Source organism: Oncorhynchus tshawytscha, linkage group LG08 (assembly GCF_018296145.1).
Source record: "Oncorhynchus tshawytscha isolate Ot180627B linkage group LG08, Otsh_v2.0, whole genome shotgun sequence".
Taxonomy (NCBI): domain Eukaryota; kingdom Metazoa; phylum Chordata; class Actinopteri; order Salmoniformes; family Salmonidae; genus Oncorhynchus; species Oncorhynchus tshawytscha.
The window spans coordinates 90,239,176-90,249,406 of record NC_056436.1 but is presented as its reverse complement, the minus strand read 5'-3'; positions in this window follow the sequence as shown (position 1 = coordinate 90,249,406).

Genomic DNA, 10,231 nt, shown 5'->3' with positions numbered 1-10,231 from the left:
GTAGAGACTTGTGAGTGTGTGGGTAGATTCTAGTCAGTGTGTGGGTAGATTCTAGTCAGTGTGTGGGTAGAGGCTAGTGAGTGTGTGGGTAGAGACTAGTGAGTGTGTGGGTAGAGTCTAGTGAGTGTGTGGGTAGAGACTAGTGAGTGTGTGGGTAGAGTCTAGTGAGTGTGTGGGTAGAGACTAGTGAGTGTGTGGGTAGAGTCTAGTGAGTGTGTGGGTAGAGACTAGTGAGTGTGTGGGTAGAGACTAGTGAGTGTGTGGGTAGAGACTAGTGAGTGTGTGGGTAGAGGCTAGTGAGTGTGTGGGTAGAGACTAGTGAGTGTGTGGGTAGAGGCTAGTGAGTGTGTGGGTAGAGACTAGTCATAGTCAGTGTGTGGGTAGAGACTAATGAGTGTGTGGGTAGAGACTAGTGAGTGTGTGGGTAGAGGCTAGTGAGTGTGTGGGTAGAGACTAGTCAGTGTGTGGGTAGAGGCTAGTGAGTGTGTGGGTAGAGACTAGTCAGTGTGTGGGTAGAGACTAGTGAGTGTGTGGGTAGAGACTAGTGAGTGTGTGGGTAGAGGCTGGGTGAGTGTGTGGGTAGAGACTAGTGAGTGTGTGGGTAGTGAGTGTGTGGGTAGATTCTAGTCAGTGTGTGGGTAGAGCTAGTGAGTGTGTGGGTAGAGACTAGTGAGTGTGTGGGTAGATTCTAGTCAGTGTGTGGGTAGAGGCTAGTGAGTGTGTGGGTAGAGACTAGTGAGTGTGTGGGTAGAGTCTAGTGAGTGTGTGGGTAGAGACTAGTGAGTGTGTGGGTAGAGACTAGTGAGTGTGTGGGTAGATTCTAGTCAGTGTGTGGGTAGAGGCTAGTGAGTGTGTGGGAGATTCTAGTCAGTGTGTGGGTAGAGTCTAGTGAGTGTGTGGGTAGAGACTAGTGAGTGTGTGGGTAGATTCTAGTCAGTGTGTGGGTAGAGTCTAGTGAGTGTGTGGGTAGAGACTAGTGAGTGTGTGGGTAGATTCTAGTCAGTGTGTGGGTAGAGACTAGTGAGTGTGTGGGTAGATTCTAGTCAGTGTGTGGGTAGAGTCTAGTGAGTGTGTGGGTAGAGACTAGTGAGTGTGTGGGTAGAGACTACTGAGTGTGTGGGTAGATTCTATTCAGTGTGTGGGTAGATTCTAGTCAGTGTGTGGGTAGAGGCTAGTGAGTGTGTGGGTAGATTCTAGTCAGTGTGTGGGTAGAGGCTAGTGAGTGTGTGGGTAGAGACTAGTGAGTGTGTGGGTAGAGTCTAGTGAGTGTGTGGGTAGAGACTAGTGAGTGTGTGGGTAGAGGCTAGTGAGTGTGTGGGTAGAGACTAGTGAGTGTGTGGGTAGAGTCTAGTGAGTGTGTGGGTAGATTCTAGTGAGTGTGTGGGCCATGCTGCTGCTCCAGTTTCAACTGACCTGAGCCCTAGGACCATGCCCCAGGATTACCTGACATGATGACTCCTTGCTGTCCCCAGCCACCCCACATAGCCTGGTTCCTCTTTAGGTTTCTTCCTAGGTTTTGGCCTTTCTAGGGAGTTTTTCCTAGCCACCGTGCTTCTACACCTGCATTGCCTGCACTCCCCCAATAAAGGAGTGGTTCTGCAGGTGGTGACCACAGACCACTTCAAATCAAATCAAATCAAATTTATTTATATAGCCCTTTGTACATCAGCTGATATCTCAAAGTGCCTAAAACCCCAAACAGCAAGCAATGCAGGTGTAGAAGCACGGTGGCTAGGAAAAACTCCCTAGAAAGGCCAAAACCTAGGAAGAAACCTAAAGAGGAACCAGGCTATGTGGGGTGGCCAGTCCTCTTCTGGCTGTGCCGGGTGGAGATTATAACAGAACATGGCCAAGATGTTCAAATGTTCATAAATGACCAGCAAGGTCCAATAATAAAAAGGCAGAACAGTTGAAACTGGAGCAGCAGCACGGCCAGGTGGACTGGGGACAGCAAGGAGTCATCATGTCAGGTAGTCCTGAGGCATGGTCCTAGGGCTCAGGTCCTCCGAGAGAGAGAAAGAAAGAGAAAAAGAGAGAATTAGAGTGAGCACACTTAAATTCACACAGGACACCGAATAGGACAGGAGAAGTACTCCAGATATAACAAACTGACCCTAGCCCCCCGACACATAAACTACTGCAGCATAAATACTGGAGGCTGAGACAGGAGGGGTCAGGAGACACTGTGGCCTCATCCGAGGACACCCCCGGACAGGGCCAAACAGGAAGGATATAACCCCACCCACTTTGCCAAAGCACAGCCCCCACACCACTAGAGGGATATCTTCAACCACCAACTTACCATCCTGAGACAAGGCCGAGTATAGCCCACAAAGATCTCCGCCACGGCACAACCCACTCAAGTGACCCCCCCCTCCGGGACAGTATGAAAGAGCCCCAGTAAGCCAGTGACTCAGCCCCTGTAATAGGGTTATAGGCAGAGAATCCCAGTGGAAAGAGGGGAACCGGCCAGGCAGACACAGCAAGGGCAGTTCGTTGCTCCAGAGCCTTTCCGTTCACCTTCACACTCCTGGGCCAGACTACACTCAATCATATGACCCACTGAAGAGATGAGTCTTCAGCAAAGACTTAAAGGTTGAGACCGAGTTTGCGTCTCTTACATGGGTAGGCAGACCATTCCATAAAAATGGAGCTCTATAGGAGAAAGCCCTGCCTCCAGCTGTTTGCTTAGAAATTCTAGGGACAATTAGGAGGCCTGCGTCTTGTGACCGTAGCATACATGTAGGCATGTACAGCAGGACCAAATCAGAGAGATAGGTAGGAGCAAGCCCATGTAATGCTTTGTAGGTTAGCAGTAAAACCTTGAAATCAGCCCTTGCCTTGACAGGAAGCCAGTTTAGGGAGGCTAGCACTGGAGTAATATGATAACATTTTTTGGTTCTAGTCAGGATTCTAGCAGCCGTATTTAGCACTAACTGAAGTTTATTTAGTGCTTTATCCGGGTAGCCGGAAAGTAGAGCATTGCAGTAGTCTAAGCTAGAAGTGACAAAAGCATGGATACATTTTTCTGCATCATTTTTGGACAGAAAGTTTCTGATTTTTGCAATGTTACGTAGATGGAAAAAAGCTGTCCTTGAAATGGTCTTGATATGTTCTTCAAAAGAGAGATCAGGGTCCAGAGTAACGCCGAGGTCTTTCACATTTTTATTCGAGACGACTGTACAACCATTAAGATTAATTGTCAGATTCAACAGAAGATCTCTTTGTTTCTTGGGACCTAGAACAAGCATCTTTGTTTTGTCCGAGTTTAAAAGTAGAACGTTTGCAGCCATCCACTTCCTTATGTCTGAAACACATGCTTCTAGTGAGGGCAATTTTGGGGCTTCACCATCTTTCATTGAAATGTACAGCTGTGTGTCATCCGCATAGCAGTGAAAGTTAACATTATGTTTTCGAATGACATCCCCAAGAGGTAAAATATATAGTGAAAACAATAGTGGTCCTAAAACGGAACCTTGAGGAACACAGAAATTTACAGTTGATTTGTCAGAAGACAAACCATTCACAGAGACAAACTGATATCTTTCCGACAAATAAGATCTAAACCAGGCCAGAACTTGTCCGTGTAGACCAATTTGGGTTTCCAATCTCTCCAAAAGAATGTGGTGATCGATGGTATCAAAAGCAGCACTAAGGTCTAGGAGCACGAGGACAGATGCAGAGCCTCGGTCTGAAGCCATTAAAAGGTCATTTACCACCTTCACAAGTGCAGTCTCAGTGCTATGATGGGGTCTAAAACCAGACTGAAGCATTTTGTATACATTGTTTGTCTTCAGGAAGGCAGTGAGTTGCTGCGCAACAGCCTTTTCTACAATTTTTGAGAGGAATGGAAGATTCGATATAGGCCGATAGTTTTTTTATATTTTCTGGGTCAAGGTTTGGCTTTTTCAAGAGATGCTTTATTACTGCCACTTTTAGTGAGTTTGGTACACATCCGGTGGATAGAGAGCCATTTATTATGTTCAACATAGGAGGGCCAAGCACAGGAAGCAGCTCTTTAAGTAGTTTAGTTGGAATAGGGTCCAGTATGCAGCTTGAAGGTTTAGAGGCCATGATTATTTTCATCATTGTGTCAAGAGATATAGTACTAAAACACTTGAGCGTCTCTCTTGATCCTAGGTCCTGGCAGAGTTGTGCAGACTCAGGACAACTGAGCTTTGAAGGAATACGCAGATTTAAAGAGCAGTCCGTAATTTGCTTTCTAATAATCATGATCTTTTCCTCAAAGAAGTTCATGAATTTATCACTGCTGAAGTGAAAGCCATCCTCTCTTGGGAAATGCTGCTTTTTAGTTAGCTTTGTGACAGTATCAAAAAGGAATTTCGGATTGTTCTTATTTTCCTCAATTAAGTTAGAAAAATAGGATGATCGAGCATCAGTGAGGGCTCTTCGGTACTGCACGGTACTGTCTTTCCAAGCTAGTCAATTTTCTGGAAGCTTGCTTCAGAGCTCGGGTATTTTCTGTGTACCAGGGAGCTAGTTTCTTATGAGAAATGTTTTTAGTTTTTAGGGGTGCAACTGCATCTAGGGTATTGAGCAATGTTAAATTGAGTTCCTCAGTTAGGTGGTTAACTGATTGTTGTCCTCTGGCGTCCTTGGGTAGACAGAGGGAATCTGGAAGGACATCAAGGAATCTTTGTGTTGTCTGTGAATTTATAGCACAACTTTGGATGTTCCTTGGTTGGGGTCTGAGCAGATTATTTGTTGCAATTGCAAACGTAATAAAATGGTGGTCCGATAGTCCAGGATTATGAGGAAAAACATTAAGATCCACAACATTTATTCCATGGGACAAAACTAGGTCCAGATTATGAGTGTGACAGTGAGTGGGTCCAGAGACATGTTGGACAAAACCCACTGAATCGATGATGGCTCCGAAATCCTTTTGGAGTGGGTCTGTGGACTTTTCCATGTGAATATTAAAGTCACCAAAGATTAGAATATTATCTGCTATGACTACAAGGTTCGATAGGAATTCAGGGAACTCAACGAGGAACGCTGTATATGGCCCAGGAGGCCTGTAAACAGTAGCTATAAAAAGTGATTGAGTAGGCTGCATAGATTTCATGACTAGCAGCACCAAAAGACGAAAACGTCATTTTTTTTTTTGTAAATTGAAATTTGCTATTGTAAATGTTAGCAACACCTCCGCCTTTGCGGGATGCACGGGGGATATGTTCACTAGTGTAGCCAGGAGGTGAGGCCTCATTTAACACAGTAAATTCATCAGGCTTAAGCCATGTTTCAGTCAGGCCAATCACATCAAGATTATGATCAGTGATTAGTTCATTGACTATAATTGCCTTTGAAGTAAGGGAACTAACATTAAGTAGCCCTATTTTGAGATGTGAGGTATCATGATCTCTTTCAATAATGACAGGAATGGAGGAGGTCTTTATCCTAGTGAGATGGCTAAGGCGAACACCGCCATGTTTAGTTTTGCCCAACCTAGGTCGAGGCACAGACACGGTCTCAATGGGGATAGCTGAGCTGACTACACTGACTGTGCTAGTGGCAGACTCCACTATGCTGGCAGGCTGGCTAACAGCCTGCTGCCTGGCCTGCACCCTATTTCATTGTGGAGCTAGAGGAGTTAGAGCCCTGTCTATGTTGGTAGATAAGATGAGAGCACCCCTCCAGCTAGGATGGAGTCCGTCACTCCTCAGAAGGTCAGGCTTGGTCCTGTTTGTGAGTGTCCCAGAAAGAGGGCCAATTATCTACAAATTCTATCTTTTGGGAGGGGCAGAAAACAGTCAGTGTGTGGGTAGAGACTAGTCCGTTGTTTTCCACAGCAGAGTCACACCACAGTCACTGTGGTTTTACACAGCAGAATCACACCACAGTCAGGGTGGGTTTTACACAGCAGAGTCACTCCACAGTCAGGGTGGGTTTTACACAGCAGAGTTACTTCACAGTCAGGGTCAGGGTGGTTTTCCACAGCAGAGTCACTCCACAGTTAGGGTGGTTTTACACAGCAGAGACATGCCAGTTAGTTAGTCTTGTGGCTTGGGGGTAGAAGCTGTTTAGAAGCCTCTTGGACCTAGACTTGGCGCTCCGGCTTGCCAGGAATGGGTGGAGATTACAACAGTGTTTAGAGATAACAGGTGGTGGTGAGGACCAAAAGGCCTCCAGCAGGTAACAAGGTTTAGCTGGAAATCATCCAAGAGGAAGTCATTTACTCATTGGACTCCCCCCTCCTCTTCCTCCTCCTCCCTCCTACCTGCCCCCCATTGTGAAGGAGCTAACAGGTGATGGAGAAGTAAAAGCCATAAGGACTCAATGTGGATACCAAATCATTACCTAGGGTATGGCCATGAGGAAGTTTCAGAGGACAAATCAACAGCCCTGTCACGTCAGTAGACAGGCTGAGAGGTTGTCTTTTCTCTCTCTCTCATAGCGTTCCATTTCCTTGAACTCACCACTCCAACTTTCAGGTTGACAATCACGTACATTAGAGGGGGGAGGGGGGGTCTGCTGTTTATGAGGTGTGAGTCAATCTCCGGTCTTCATTCATAAATGAGTATTAGGTGGCCTTTATATATCTGATATATTGCAACCCCTTCATATAGACTATGATTGAAACCTATGGTAGATTGTATTACAGTGAGTTATACATCTGTTGTTTTCTGTCAGTTGCTGTTCACACATATCACCACTAAGATGAAAAGTTCAGAGATGTTCGGTCCTTCAGGATATAGATACTGTTCAACAGCATAGGCCTACTCATTGCTCATACAATAGGCTCTCATGCCATTAATGAAAAGCTGATTTGTTTTCTCGGTGAGATGATTATTATTACAGTCAAGCCATCAGGGTATATTTTGTTCTATCGTCTTTTCTTTCCCTCGAGGAAACATGATGGAACAAGAGAATGGAAACAGTTCTTAGGTGTTGTTATGACACAATCTCTGTTTAATCCTACTTCATCTCATTGTTATCCATGCAGGTCAAAGAAACAAAGGCTCAGGAAGATAGCTGGATGCCAGGTAAATCAAGGAAATTAAATATTGACGGTAAACTGTACAATAGACCGTGTTGACCAGAGAATGAGGAAACACTGACAATAGATTGTTTCTCAGAAACTATTACACTCTTTTACTGTAAATACACACCTTTGGACTGGTACTATAAATAAATCAACTCTATATGGCAAATTATTAAGGAGCTAGCGGCCAACAATACCTTATATGAGTCTTTAAAGCATTAAAGAGCAACTGAACCAAAAAAACAACTTCTCTGGTTTAAAACCATGTCTGAACCTTAAAGATTTTGCAGAATATGACTAAGATGTTACAGAACATGACTAAGATGTTACTGAACATGACTAAGATGTTACTGAACATGACTAAGATGTCACAGAACATTACTAAGATGTTACAGAACATGACTAAACCTTTAAGATGTTACAGAACATTACTAAGATGTTACAGAACATGGCTAAACCTTTAAGATGTTACAGAACATGACTAAGATGTTACAGAACATGACTAAACCTTTAAGATGTTACAGAACATGACTAAGATGTTACTGAACATGCCTAAGATGTTACTGAACATGACTAAGATGTCACAGAACATTACTAAGATGTTACAGAACATGACTAAACCTTTAAGATGTTACAGAACATGACTAAGATGTTACAGAACATGACTAAACCTTTAAGATGTTACAGATGTTACAGAACATGTTACAGAACATGACTAAACCTTTAAGATGTTACAGAACATGACTAAGATGTTAAGATGACTAAACCTAAGATGTTACAGAACATGACTAAGATGTTACAGAACATGCCTAAGATGTTACAGAACATGACTAAGATGTTACAGAACATGACTAAGATGTTACAGAACATGACTAAGATGTTACAGAACATGACTAAGATGTTACAGAACATGACTAAGATGTTACAGAACATGACTAAACCTTTAAGATGTTACAGAACATGACTAAGATGTTACAGAACATGACTAAACCTTTAAGATGTTACAGAACATGACTAAACCTTTAAGATGTTACAGAACATGACTAAACCTTTAAGATGTTACAGAACATGACTAAACCTTTAAGATGTTACAGAACATGACTAAGATGTTACAGAACATGACTAAGATGTTACAGAACATGACTAAGATGTTACAGAACATGACTAAGATGTTACAGAACATGACTAAGATGTTACAGAACATGACTAAGATGTTACAGAACATGACTAAGATGTTACAGAACATGACTAAGATGTTACAGAACATGACTAAACCTTAAGATGTTACAGAACATGACTAAGATGTTACAGAACATGACTAAACCTTTAAGATGTTACAGAACATGACTAAGATGTTACAGAACATGACTAAACTTTAAGATGTTACAGAACATGACTAAGCCTTTAAGATGTTACAGAACATGACTAAACCTTTAAGATGTTACTGAACATGACTAAGATGTTACTGAACATGGCTAATATGTTACAGAACATGACTAAAACTTTAAGCTGTTACTGAACATGACTAACATGTTAAAGAACATGAATAAACCTGCAAGATGTTAATGAACAGGACAAAACCTTTAAGATGTTACAGAACATGACTAAACCTATAAGATGTTACAGAACATGACTAAGATGTTACAGAACATGACTAAACCTTTAAGATGTTACTGAACATGACTAAGATGTTACTGAACATGACTAAAGATGTTACAGAACATGACTAAACCTTTAAGATGTTACTGAACATGACTAAACCTTTAAGATGTTACTGAACATGACTAAACCTTTAAGATGTTACAGAACATGACTAAGATGTTACAGAACATGACTAAACCTGTAAGATGTTACAGAACATGACTAAACCTTTAAGATGTTACAGAACATGACTAAACCTTTAAGATGTTACAGAACATGACTAAACCTTTAAGATGTTACAGAACATGACTAAACCTTTAAGATGTTACAGAACATGACTAAGATGTTACAGAACATGACTAAACCTTTAAAATACTGAACATGACTAAACCTTTAGTTACAGAACATGACTAAAACTTTAAGCTGTTACTGAACATGACTAACATGTTACTGAACATGACTAAACCTTTAAGATGTTACTGAACATGACAAAACCTTTAAGATGTTACAGAACATGACTAAACCTTTAAGATGTTACAGAACATGACTAAACCTTTAAGATGTTACTGAACATGACTAAACCTTTAAGATATTACTGAACATGACTAAGATGTCACTGAGCATGACTAAACCTTTACGATGTTACAGAACATGACTAAACTTTAAGATGTTACTGAACATGACTAAACCTTTAAGATGTTACAGAACATGACTAAACTTTAAGATGTTACTGAACATGACTAAACCTTTAAGATGTTACAGAACATGACTAAACTTTAAAATATTACTGAACATGACTAAACCTTTAAGATGTTACAGAACATGACTAAACCTTTAAGATGTTACAGAACATGACTAAACCTTTAAGATGTTACAGAACATGACTAAGATGTTACAGAATATGACTAAGATGTTACAGAACATGACTAAGATGTTACAGATATGACTAAGATGTTACAGAACATGACAAAGATGTTACAGAACATGACTAAACCTTGATGATGTTACAGAACATGACTAAGATGTTACAGAACATCACTAAGCCTTTAAGATGTTACTGAACATGACTAAACCTTTAAGATGTTACTGAACATGACTAAACCTTTAAGATGTTACAGAACATCACTAAACCTTTAAGATGTTACTGAACATGACTAAACCTTTAAGATGTTACTGAACATGACTAAACCTTTAAAATGTTACTGAACATGACTAAACCTTTAAGATGTTACAGAACATGACTAAACCTTTAAGATGTTACTGAACATGACTAAACCTTTAAGATGTTACTGAACATGACTAAACCTTTAAGATGTTACTGAACATGACTAAACCTTTAAGATGTTACTGAACATGACTAAACCTTTAAATATTACTGAACATGACTAAACCTTTAAGATGTTACTGAACATGACTAAACCTTTAAAATGTTACTGAACATGACTAAGATGTTACTGAACTTGACTAAACCTTTAAGATGTTACTGAACATGACTAAACCTTTAAAATATTACTGAACATGACTAAACCTTTAAGATATTACTGAACATGACTAAACCTTTAAGATGTTACTTCCAGCCCTCTC